Source organism: Ranitomeya variabilis, chromosome 2 (genome assembly GCF_051348905.1).
Source record: "Ranitomeya variabilis isolate aRanVar5 chromosome 2, aRanVar5.hap1, whole genome shotgun sequence".
NCBI lineage: Eukaryota > Metazoa > Chordata > Amphibia > Anura > Dendrobatidae > Ranitomeya > Ranitomeya variabilis.
Genome location: NC_135233.1, coordinates 25,973,084 through 25,987,989, shown reverse-complemented (window position 1 = coordinate 25,987,989; position 14,906 = coordinate 25,973,084). Strand labels below are relative to the sequence as shown.

General features: G+C 37.9%; 1 protein-coding gene across 4 annotated transcripts in view; it reads right to left on the bottom strand.

The window, feature by feature from the left end:
- Positions 1-14,906, bottom strand: part of CDC42BPA (CDC42 binding protein kinase alpha) — a 178,638-nt gene that overhangs the window by 108,881 nt on the left and 54,851 nt on the right. The window lies entirely within an intron of this gene.

Genomic DNA, 14,906 nt, shown 5'->3' with positions numbered 1-14,906 from the left:
ATGTAAAAGTATATAACTACTATAATACTGCCCTATGTACAAGAATATAACTGCTATAATACTGCTCCTATATACAAGAATATAACTACTATAATACTGCCTCCTATGTACAAGAATATAACTACTATAATACTGCTCCTATATACAAGAATATAACTACTATAATGCTGCCCCTATGTACAAGAATATAACTACTATCATGCTGCCCCTATGTACAAGAATATAACTACTATAATACTGCCCCCTATGTACAAGAATATAACTACTATAATACTGCCCCTATGTACAAGAATATAACTACTATAATGTTGCCCCTATGTACAAGAATAAAACTACTATAATACTGCCATATGTACAAGAATATAACTACTATAATACTTCTCCTATGTACAGGAATATAACTACTATAATACTGCCCCAATGTACAAGAATATATCTACTATAATACTGCCCCTATGTACAAGAATATAACTACTATAATACTGCTCCTATGTACAAGAATATAACTACTATAATACTGCCCCTATGTACAAGAATATAACTACTATAATACTGCCCTATGTACAAGAATATAACTACTATAATACTGCTCCTATGTACAAGAATATAACTACTATAATACTGCCCCTATGTACAAGAATATAACTACTATAATACTGCCTCTATGTAAAAGTATATAACTACTATAATACTGCCCTATGTCCAAGAATATAACTGCTATAATACTGCTCCTATATACAAGAATATCACTACTATAATACTGCCTCCTATGTACAAGAATATAACTACTATAATACTGCTCCTATATACAAGAATATAACTACTATAATGCTGCCCCTATGTACAAAAATATAACTACTATAATGCTGCCCCTATGTACAAGAATATAACTACTATAATACTGCTCCTATATACAAGAATATAACTACTATAATGTTGCCCCTATGTACAAGAATAAAACTACTATAATACTGCCATATGTACAAGAATATAACTACTATAATACTTCTCCTATGTACAGGAATAAAACTACTATAATACTGCCCCTATGTACAAGAATATATCTACTATAATACTGCCCCTATGTACAAGAATAAAACTACTATAATACTGCCTCTATGTACAAGAATATAACTACTATAATACTGCTCCTATGTACAAGAATATAACTACTATAATACTGCCCCTATGTACAAGAATATAACTACTATAATACTGCCTCTATGTACAAGAATATAACTACTATAATACTGCTCCTATGTACAAGAATATAACTACTACTATACTGCCCCTATGTACAAGAATATAACTACTATAATACTGCCTCTATGTACAAGAATATAACTACTATAATACTGCCCCTATGTACAAGAATATAACTACTATAATACTGCTCCTATGTACAAGAATATAACTACTATAATACTGCTCCTATGTACAAGAATATAACTACTATAATACTGCCTCTATGTACAAGAATATAACTACTATAATACTGCTCCTATGTACAAGAATATAACTACTATAATACTGCCCCTATGTACAAGAATATAACTACTATAATACTGCCTCTATGTACAAGAATATAACTACTATAATACTGCTCCTATGTACAAGAATATAACTACTATAATACTGCCCCTATGTACAAGAATATAACTACTATAATACTGCCTCTATGTACAAGAATATAACTACTATAATACTGCTCCTATGTACAAGAATATAACTACTATAATACTGCCCCATATGTACAAGAATATAACTACTATAATACTGCCTCTATGTAAAAGTATATAACTACTATAATACTGCCCTATGTACAAGAATATAACTGCTATAATACTGCTCCTATATACAAGAATATAACTACTATAATACTGCCCCTATGTACAAGAATATAACTACTATAATACTGCCTCTATGTAAAAGTATATAACTACTATAATACTGCCCTATGTACAAGAATATAACTGCTATAATACTGCTCCTATATACAAGAATATAACTACTATAATACTGCCTCCTATGTACAAGAATATAACTACTATAATACTGCTCCTATACACAAGAATATAACTACTATAATGCTTCCCCTATGTACAAGAATATAACTACTATCATGCTGCCCCTATGTACAAGAATATAACTACTATAATACTGCCCCCTATGTACAAGAATATAACTACTATAATACTGCTCCTATGTACAAGAATATAACTACTATAATGTTGCCCCTATGTACAAGAATAAAACTACTATAATACTGCCATATGTACAAGAATATAACTACTATAATACTGCCCCTATGTACAAGAATATATCTACTATAATACTGCCCCTATGTACAAGAATATAACTACTATAATACTGCCCTATATACAAGAATATAACTACTATAATACTGCTCCTATGTACAAGAATATAACTACTATAATACTGTCCCTATATACAAGAATATAACTACTATAATACTGCTCCTATATACAAGAATATAAATATTATAATGCTGCTCCTATGTACAGGAATATAACTGCTATAATACTGCCCCTATGTACAAGAATATAACTGCTATAATACTGCTCCTATATACAAGAATATAACTACTATAATACTGCCCCCTATGTACAAGAATATAACTACTATAATGTTTCCCCTATGTACAAGAATAAAACTACTATAATACTGCCATATGTACAAGAATATAACTACTATAATACTTCTCCTATGTACAGGAATATAACTACTATAATACTGCCCCTATGTACAAGAATATATCTACTATAATACTGCCCCTATGTACAAGAATATAACTACTATAATACTGCACCTATGTACAAGAATATAACTACTATAATACTGCCCCTATGTACAAGAATATAACTACTATAATACTGCCCTATGTACAAGAATATAACTACTATAATACTGCTCCTATGTACAAGAATATAACTACTATAATACTGCCCCTATGTACAAGAATATAACTACTATAATACTGCCTCTATGTAAAAGTATATAACTACTATAATACTGCCCTATGTACAAGAATATAACTGCTATAATACTGCTCCTATATACAAGAATATAACTACTATAATACTGCCTCCTATGTACAAGAATATAACTACTATAATACTGCTCCTATATACAAGAATATAACTACTATAATGTTGCCCCTATGTACAAGAATATAACTACTATAATGCTGCCCCTATGTACAAGAATATAACTACTATAATACTGCTCCTATATACAAGAATATAACTACTATAATGTTGCCCCTATGTACAAGAATAAAACTACTATAATACTGCCATATGTACAAGAATATAACTACTATAATACTTCTCCTATGTACAGGAATATAACTACTATAATACTGCCCCTATGTACAAGAATATATCTACTATAATACTGCCCCTATGTACAAGAATATAACTACTATAATACTGCCCTATGTACAAGAATATAACTACTATAATACTGCTCCTATATACAAGAATGTAACTACTATAATACTGCCTCTATGTAAAAGTATATAACTACTATAATACTGCCCCTATGTACAAGAATATAACTACTATAATACTGCTCCTATGTGCAAGAATATAACTACTATAATACTGCTCCTATGTACAAGAATATAACTACTATAATACTGCCCCTATGTACAAGAATATAACTACTATAATACTGCCCCTATGTACAAGAATATAACTACTATAATACTGCCTCCTATGTACAAGAATATAACTACTATAATACTGCTCCTATGTATAAGAATATAACTACTATAATACTGCTCCTATGTACAAGAATATAACTACTATAATACTGCCCCTATGTACAAGAATATAACTACTATAATACTGCCTCCTATGTACAAGAATATAACTACTATAATACTGCTCCTATGTACAAGAATATAACTACTATAATACTGCACCTATGTACAAGAATATAACTACTATAATACTGCTCCTATGTATAAGAATATAACTACTATAATACTGCTCCTATGTACAGGAATATAACTACTATAATACTGCTCCCTATGTACAAGTATATAACTACTATAATACTGCTCCTATGTACAAGAATATAACTACTATAATACTGCTCCTATATACAAGAATATAACTACTATAATACTGCTCCTATGTATAAGAATATAACTACTATAATACTGCTCCTATGTACAAAAATATAACTACTATAATACTGCTCCTATGTACAAGAATATAACTACTATAATACTGCTCCTATGTACAAGAATATAACTACTATAATACTGCCCCTATGTACAAGAATATAACTACTATAATACTGCCTCCTATGTACAAGAATATAACTACTATAATACTGCTCCTATGTACAAGAATATAACTACTATAATACTGCACCTATGTACAAGAATATAACTACTATAATACTGCTCCTATGTATAAGAATATAACTACTATAATACTGCTCCTATGTACAGGAATATAACTACTATAATACTGCTCCCTATGTACAAGTATATAACTACTATAATACTGCTCCTATGTACAAGAATATAACTACTATAATACTGCTCCTATATACAAGAATATAACTACTATAATACTGCTCCTATGTATAAGAATATAACTACTATAATACTGCTCCTATGTACAAAAATATAACTACTATAATACTGCTCCTATGTACAAGAATATAACTACTATAATGCTGCCCCCTATGTACAAGAATATAACTACTATAATACTGCCCCATGTACAAGAATATAACTACTATAATACTGCCCCTATGTACAGGAATATAACTACTATAATACTGCTCCCTATGTACAAGTATATAACTACTATAATACTGCTCCTATGTACAAGAATATAACTACTATAATACTGCCTCCTATGTACAAGAATATAACTACTATAATACTGCTCCTATGTACAAGAATATAACTACTATAATACTGCTCCTATATACAAGAATATAACTACTATAATACTGCTCCTATGTACAAGAATATAACTACTATAATACTGCTCTGTTTATAACTAATACTATAGATGACATTTTAGACAGAAATAAAAGACTAAACAAAATTTCTCATAAACTGACATATGAGGACGAGTGAGGACTTTACATTTACCGGCAGGACGTAGATGTGGAGGATTTGGGGTGTTACATTCATGTTTCATATTTTCATCTGGGGACCACAGAAAGCTCAGCTTCACATATCAGGGGGTTTGGGTTGTACCCAGAATGCAGAGGAAGTAGAGACCCCAATCAATAAGACATTTGCATCTCAGGAAGACGTCTTGCACCAGGATTCCTTTGCTCCTTTGCTCCGTTGCTGCCATGGAGAATTGTGTTTATCAAATATTTTGCCCTGGGAAGGAGTCAGAATAAGGGCAGAGAACGTTTTTCTGGCATCGGCGCTCACTTTTCCCTAAGGTCTTCTGAAGACATCGGACACCTGTGGTTGCATTGCAGCTGAGGAACTACAAGTCTAAGCAGACTGTGCACATAGATTGCTGCCACAGAAGCAGTGATTGTATTTTACAGTTTGCAGATTTTCAGCTAAAACTGACTGCTCTTCAGTCTCCTCCAAATTTATGTGCTGAGCGTTGTTCCTTCTGATCTGCCTGTTTCATGAATAGAATACCATGAGAAGTTAGGACTGACACCGGCACAGTAAGAACTATTGAAAAATAGAACTGGGAACTGTAATGCTCAGAAATAATACCGATTTGTTAGCTGCTCAGGGTCTGCAGAAAGCTGGGTGATCAGCTCTATAGATTTTAGCTATGGTAGCGAACACCCCCCTCCAATTAGCAGGAAAAATAAGACTAATAATTTACATAAACAGTAAAGTATTTACATTTTACAACCTCAGACCAAAACCACAAAACCACACGTGACAAGGAAACTAAGGACGGCAAAGATAAAGAAGCGATGGGAAGGACGACACTCATCTCCGGCGACAAAGATGGGAGAAACGGAAAACAAAATATCAGGATCGCCTGTGTTCTGCATGTCGTCGCCCCCGGCCCACCCCCTGAACATTATAAATAGGCACAAGATGACTTCTCCCACTTCATTATAAGGAATTTATAGGAATATTTGAAAAAGCAATAATAAAAGAAAAAAATATCAATATGTAACTGCAAATCATATAAGACCTCCCAAAAATCGGTGGGGAACTTGCATTTGCTTTTTAGATCTGTTTGTGTTCATTAATAAAAAAATATCTACTAAATTCGCACATCCGACATACAAGTCTGTGTGCTGCTTCGTTTTAAGCGGGTCCATAGTGTTGCACTGATTCCTACACAAGTCAATTTTAAGAATGGTACGTACGAAAAGCGTCCACTCACTTTTCTTCCCATCTTCCAAGGGTCAAACTTTGTTTTAATTTTTCAATCAATATACTCATAAGGGGGTGATTCAAACAGACACACACACATTATATATATAAATATATATATATATATATATATATATATATATATATATATATATATATATATATATATATATATATATATATATATATATATATATATATATATATATATATATATATACACACACTCACTGGCCACTTTATTAGGTACACCTGTCCAACTTCTTGTTAACACTTAATTTCTAATCAGCCAATCACATGGCAGCAACTCAGTGCATTTAGGCATGTAGACATGGTCAAGACAATCTCCTGCAGTTCAAACCGAGCATCAGTATGGGGAAGAAAGGTGATTTGAGTGCCTTTGAACGTGGCATGGTTGTTGGTGCCAGAAGGGCTGGTCTGAGTATTTCAGAAACTGCTGATCTACTGGGATTTTCACGCACAACCATCTCTAGGGTTTACAGAGAATGGTCCGAAAAAGAAAAAAAATCCAGTGAGCGGCAGTTCTGTGGGCGGAAATGCCTTGTTGATGCCAGAGGTCAGAGGAGAATGGGCAGACTGGTTCGAGCTGATAGAAAGGCAACAGTGACTCAAATCGCCACCCGTTACAACCAAGGTAGGCCTAAGAGCATCTCTGAACGCACAGTGCGTCGAACTTTGAGGCAGATGGGCTACAGCAGCAGAAGACCACACCGGGTACCACTCCTTTCAGCTAAGAACAGGAAACTGAGGCTACAATTTGTACAAGCTCATCGAAATTGGACAGTAGAAGATTGGAAAAACGTTGCTTGGTCTGATGAGTCTCGATTTCTGCTGCGACATTCGGATGGTAGGGTCAGAATTTGGCGTAAACAACATGAAAGCATGGATCCATCCTGCCTTGTATGGAGCATCTTTGGGATGTGCAGCCGACAAATCTGCGGCAACTGTGTGATGCCATCATGTCAATATGGACCAAAATCTCTGAGGAATGCTTCCAGCACCTTGTTGAATCTATGCCACGAAGAATTGAGGCAGTTCTGAAGGCAAAAGGGGGTCCAACCCGTTACTAGCATGGTGTACCTAATAAAGTGGCCGGTGAGTGTATATATATATATATATATATGTATATGTTAAAATGGGAGACATTTATTAGCATCCTGGATAGGACCTGTGCACAGTATATACCGTATGGGAATAAACATACTAGAAATAGGAGGAAACCAATATGGCTAAATAGAGCTGTAAGGGGCGCAATAAGGGACAAAAAGAAAGCATTTAGAGAATTAAAGGAAGTAGGTAGTGAGGAGGCATTAAATAAATACAGAAAATTAAATAAATTCTGTAAAAAGCAAATCAAGGCAGCAAAAGATTGAGACAGAGAGACTCATTGCCAGAGAGAGTAAAAATAATCCCAAAATATTCTTTAACTATATAAATAGTAAGAAACTAAAAAATGATAGTGTTGGCCCCCTTAAAAATAGTCTGGGTGAAATGGTGGATGAGGATGAGGAAAAAGCCAATATGCTAAATGACTTTTTTTCATCAGTATTTACAAAAGAAAATCCCATGGCAGACAAAATGACTAGTGATAAAAATTCCCCATTAAATGTCACCTGCTTAACCCAGCAGGAAGTACAGCGGCGTCTAAAAATAACTAAAATTGACAAATCTCCGGGCCCGGATGGGATACACCCCCGAGTACTGCAGGAATTAAGTGCAGTCATTGATAGACCATCATTTTTAATCTTTAAAGAGTCCATAATAACAGGGTCTGTACCACAGGACTGGCGTATAGCAAATGTGGTGCCAATATTCAAAAAGGGGGCAAAAACTGAACTCGGTAATTATAGGCCAGTAAGTTTAACCTCTACTGTGGGTAAAATCCTGGAGGGCATTCTAAGGGATGCTATGCTGGAGTATCTGACGAGGAATAACCTCATGACCCAGTATCAGCACGGGTTTACTAGGGACCGTTCATGTCAGACTAATTTGATCAGCTTCTATGAAGAGGTAAGTTCCGGACTGGACCAAGGGAACCCAGTAGATGTAGTATATATGGACTTTTCCAAAGCTTTTGATACGGTGCCACACAAAAGGTTGTTACATAAAATGAAAGTAATGGGGATAGGGGAAAATATGTGTAAGTGGGTTGAGAGCTGGCTCAGGGATAGGAAACAAAGGGTGGTTATTAATGGAGCACACTCGGACTGGGTCACGGTTAGCAGTGGGGTACCACAGGGGTCAGTATTGGGCCCTCTTCTTTTTAACATATTTATTAATGACCTTGTAGGGGGCATTCAGAGTAGAATTTCAATATTTGCAGATGACACTAAACTCTGCAGGGTAATCAATACAGGGGAGGACAATTTTATATTACAGGATGATTTATGTAAACTAGAAGCTTGGGCTGATAAATGGCAAATGAGCTTTAATGGGGATAAATGTAAGGTCATGCACTTGGGTAGAAGTAATAAGATGTATAACTATGTGCTTAATTCTAAAACTCTGGGCAAAACCGTCAATGAAAAAGACCTGGGTGTATGGGTGGATGACAAACTCATATTCAGTGGCCAGTGTCAGGCAGCTGCTACAAAGGCAAATAAAATAATGGGATGCAGTAAAAGAGGCATAGATGCTCATGAGGAGAACATAATTTTACCTCTATACAAGTCACTAGTGCGACCATACTTAGAATACTGTGCACAGTTCTGGTCTCCGGTGTATAAGAAAGACATAGCTGAACTGGAGCGGGTGCAGAGAAGAGCGACCAAGGTTATTAGAGGACTGGGGGGTCTGCCATACCAAGATAGGTTATTACACTTGGGGCTATTTAGTTTGGAAAAACGAAGGCTAAGGGGTGATCTTATGTTAATGTATAAATATATGAGGGGACCGTACAAAGACCTTTCTGATGATCTTTTTAATCATAGACCTGAGACAGGGACAAGGGGGCATCCTCTACGTCTGGAGGAAAGAAGGTTTAAGCATAATAACAGACGCGGATTCTTTACTGTAAGAGCAGTGAGACTATGGAACTCTCTGCCGTATGATGTTGTAATGAGTGATTCATTAATTAAATTTAAGAGGGGACTGGATACCTTTCTGGAAAAGTATAATGTTACAGGGTATATACACTAGATTCCTTGATAAGGCGTTGATCCAGGGAACTAGTCTGATTGCCGTATGTGGAGTCGGGAAGGAATTTTTTTCCCCATGGTGGAGCTTACTCTTTGCCACATGGGTTTTTTTTGCCTTCCCCTGGATCAACATGTTAGGGCATGTTAGGTTAGGCTATGGGTTGAACTAGATGGACTTAAAGTCTTCCTTCAACCTTAATAACTATGTAACTATGTATGTATGTATGTATGTATGTATGTATGTATGTATGTATGTATGTATGTATATATATATATATATATATATATATATATATATATATTTATTTATTTATTTTTTATTTTTTTTAAAGGTCAATTTTTACCCAAGTTTTAAATCCCCTTAAGGCGATTTGATCTCTTGTGAAGTACACTCAAGGTCTTTGTTTAGTGAAAGGATCAAGATGGCAGTGACGGGCGTCTTCAGCAGGCTCCCGATTGCCATTACAATCCATCAGCTCCCCTCGAATGCGATGCAGGATGCCAGTGGAAGCCAGTAACCATGTGCATCGGTCAACGTGCCATTTGTGTATAGGAGGCAGTATTATAGTAGTTATATTCTTGTACATAGGGAGAGTATTATAGTAGTTATATTCTTGTACATAGGAGCAGTATTATAGTAGTTATATTCTTGTACATGGGGCAGTATTATAGTAGTTATATTCTTGTACATAGGAGCAGTATTATAGTAGTTATATTCTTGTATATAGGGGGCAGTATTATAGTAGTTATATTCTTGTACATAGGGGCAGTATTATAGTAGTTATATTCTTGTATATAGGAGCAGTATTATAGTAGTTATATTCTTGTATATAGGGAGCAGTATTACAGTAGTTATATTCCTGTACATAGGGGCAGTATTATAGTAGTTATAGTCTTGTACATAGGGGGCAGTATTATAGTAGTTATATTCTTGTATATAGGAGCAGTATTATAGTAGTTATATTCTTGTACATAGGGGCAGTATTATAGTATTTATATTCTTGTATATAGGAGCAGTATTATAGTAGTTATATTCTTGTATATAGGGGCAGAATTATAGTAGTTATATTCTTGTACATAGGAGCAGTATTATAATAGTTATATTCTTGTACATAGGGGCAGTATTATAGTAGTTATATTCTTGTATATAGGGAGCAGTATTATAGTAGTTATATTCTTGTACATAGGAGCAGTATTATAATAGTTATATTCTTGTACATAGGAGCAGTATTATAGTAGTTATATTCTTGTACATAGGAGCAGTATTATAGTAGTTATATTCTTGTACATAGGAGCAGTATTATAATAGTTATATTCTTGTACATAGGAGCAGTATTATAGTAGTTATATTCTTGTACATAGGAGCAGTATTATAGTAGTTATATTCTTGTACATAGGAGCAGTATTATAGTAGTTATATTCTTGTACATAGGAGCAGTATTATAGTAGTTATATTCTTGTACATAGGAGCAGTATTATAGTAGTTATATTCTTGTACATAGGGGCAGTATTATAGTAGTTATATTCTTGTACATAGGGAGCTGTATTTCAGCTGTATATAAAATAATGATAATTATTTTCCTACATACTGTGACCACGGTATATATAGACGCCAACTTAGGATGTATAAGGAACTCTGCTTTTAGCAGTTGTACATTTGGGCATTTTTGCAGTTTCTTTGTAAATCATTAGAATAGTTTCCGTAGCCCCAGCGGTGGTCAGTTTACAATGTCATCTAATTTATATTTGGGGATATGAAATGGAGAAGTCAATCGTTTGCAGTCATGCAGAACACACCCTACAGATAGTCGCTGCACATATAACCCTGTGTGCTTCACCCACATAACAGCCCACACACAGGTAATTAACTGTGGTCGGGAATAATTCAGTATAACGTTACGCTGCAGGATTACTATTATTCTTAGACAGAAATAGTAGATATGACCCATTGGGGGCTCAGGTTTTACAGTTTGGGGGAGGGGGCTTACTGCTGATAATTACATAAGTAGCTGAGTCCTAACGAAGGCGTCCATATTTGCTTTCGTGAGACTGTTTCTCGTCACCCGGACGGCCATTAATGCCTCGCTCCTCCTTCCTATTTTTCGCCATCATGCTATACCTTTTATGATGGATCTATTAATTAGTGGATATTATATGCAGGAAGACTTCCTAATTTAATTACTGTACCGTAAAGGGAGTTAGGAGACCCCAGAGCTGTCGGTTTCCACCCCACCCGACATCCATATTTGTGTGTCATCTATTACAGTGAATCCGACACGTGGGCGTCCACGCCGTCCAGCAGATCTTAGGGGCCATATATAGCAAGGCCGTAAATTCCTACTATAAACACCGGCCGCTGTTTCCAGGGAACATCATAATATTGAAGTGTTGAAGGCGCAGAATAAACCTCGTTTTGGAAATTCCACTTAACGTGTGGTAGAGCCGCCGACTGAGGAGCGAGAGTTTGCGCCTGAGAAATGATTTTTTGGTGAAAAAAAAAACAAGCCATCCGACAAGCTGCAAACGGTAATAATGGAAAGACAGTCACGAGTCCGAGGCCTTTAAGGTGGAGTGTCTTAAAGGGGCTGCCACGACTTCGCAGGTTATAACCTATATGTAAGAAGGGGTTTACCTTAAAAAATCACTGTGGAAAAGGGGTCCCACAGCTAGGACAACACCGAAAAGGAGAACAGAACCCCCTTTGAATGGTGCAAAGTTTGGGCACCTACAGCACTTTGATATCTCCGCCAGTCCCATAGATAATGAATAGAGCGGTGGTGCGCATGCTCATACTAAGGTATCTCCACCAGTCCCATAGGCAAGGAATGGAGCAATGGTGTGCATGCTCATACTAAGGTATCTCCGCCAGTCCCATAGATAATGAATAGAGCGGTGGTGCGCATGCTCATACTAAGGTATCTCCACCAGTCCCATAGGCAAGGAATGGAGCGATGGTGCGCATGCTCATACTAAGGTATCTCCACCAGTCCCATAGGCAAGGAATGGAGCAATGGTGTGCATGCTCATACTAAGGTATCTCCACCAGTCCCATAGATAATGAATAGAGAGGTGGTGCACAGGCTCGCACTAAGGTATCTCCACCAGTCCCATAGGCAAGGAATGGAGCGATGGTGCGCATGCTCATACTAAGGTATCTCCACCAGTCCCATAGGCAAGGAATGGAGCGATGGTGTGCATGCTCATACTAAGGTATCTCCACCAGTCCCATAGATAATGAATAGAGCGGTGGTGCACAGGCTCGCACTAAGGTATCTCCACCAGTCCCATAGGCAAGGAATGGAGCGATGGTGCGCATGCTCATACTAAGGTATCTCCACCAGTCCCATAGGCAAGGAATGGAGCGATGGTGTGCATGCTCATACTAAGGTATCTCCACCAGTCCCATAGATAATTAATAGAGCGGTGGTGCACAGGCTCGCACTAAGGTATCTCCACCAGTCCCATAGGCAAGGAATGGAGCGATGGTGTGCATGCTCATACTAAGGTATCTCCACCAGTCCCATAGATAATGAATAGAGTGGTGGTGCACAGGCTCGCACTAAGGTATCTCCACCAGTCCCATAGGCAAGGAATGGAGCGATGGTGCGCATGCTCATACTAAGGTATCTCCACCAGTCCCATAGATAATGAATAGAGCGGTGGTGCGCATGCTCATACTAAGGTATCTCCACCAGTCCCATAGGCAAGGAATGGAGCGACGGTGTGCATGCTCATACTAAGGTATCTCCACCAGTCCCATAGATAATGAATAGAGAGGTGGTGCACAGGCTCGCACTAAGGTATCTCCACCAGTCCCATAGGCAAGGAATGGAGTGATGGTGCACATGCTCATACTAAGGTATCTCCACCAGTCCCATAGGCAAGGAATGGAGCGATGGTGTGCATGCTCATACTAAGGTATCTCCACCAGTCCCATAGATAATGAATAGAGAGGTGGTGCACAGGCTCGCACTAAGGTATCTCCACCAGTCCCATAGGCAAGGAATGGAGTGATGGTGCACATGCTCATACTAAGGTATCTCCACCAGTCCCATAGGCAAGGAATGGAGCGATGGTGTGCATGCTCATACTAAGGTATCTCCACCAGTCCCATAGATAATGAATAGAGCGGTGGTGCGCATGCTCATACTAAGGTATCTCCACCAGTCCCATAGGCAAGGAATGGAGCGACGGTGTGCATGCTCATACTAAGGTATCTCCACCAGTCCCATAGATAATGAATAGAGAGGTGGTGCACAGGCTCACACTAAGGTATCTCCACCAGTCCCATAGGCAAGGAATGGAGTGATGGTGCACATGCTCATACTAAGGTATCTCCACCAGTCCCATAGGCAAGGAATGGAGCGATGGTGTGCATGCTCATACTAAGGTATCTCCACCAGTCCCATAGATAATGAATAGAGAGGTGGTGCACAGGCTCGCACTAAGGTATCTCCACCAGTCCCATAGGCAAGGAATGGAGTGATGGTGCACATGCTCGTACTAAGGTATCTTCACCTGTCTCATAGGCAAAAAATGGAATAGTGGTGCACATGCTCATACTCAGCTATCTCCGACATTCACACAGGCAACAAATGGAGTGGTGGTGCACATGCTTATACTCCGCTGTCTGCGGCAGTCACACAGGCAATGAATGGAGTGGTGGGTGCGTATGCTTTATACTCCGCTATCTTCGGCAGTCCCACAAACAATGAATGCAGTGGTGGTGCGCATTTTTATACACCGCTGTCTCCGGCAGTCCCACAAACAATGAATGGAGTGGTGGTGCGCATGCTTATACTCCGCTATCTTCGGCAGTCCCACAAACAATGAATGCAGTGGTGGTGCGCATGCTTATACTCTGCTATCTTTGGCAGTCCCACAAACAATGAATGGAGTAGTGGTGCGTATGCTTATACTCCACTGTCTCCGGCAGTCCCACAGGCAATGAATGGAGTGGTGGTCCGTATGCTTATACTCCACTGTCTCCGGCAGTCCCACAGGCAATGAATGGAGTGGTGGTCCGTATGCTTATACTCCATTATCTTTGGAAGTCCCACAAACAATGAATGGAGTGGTGGTGCGCATGCTTATACTCCGCTGTCTCCACCAGTCACACAGGCAATGAATGCAGTGGTGGTGCGCATGCTTATACTCCGCTGTCTCCACCAGTCACACAAGCAATGAATGGAGTGGTGGTGCGCATGCTTATACTCTGCTGTCTCCGGCAGTCACACAGGCAATGAATGCAGTGGTGGTGCGCATGCTTATACTCCGCTGTCTCCACCAGTCACACAGGCAATGAATGGAGTGGTGGTGCGCTTATACTCTGCTGTCTCTGGCAGTCACACAGGCAATGAATGCAGTGGTGGTGCGCATGCTTATAC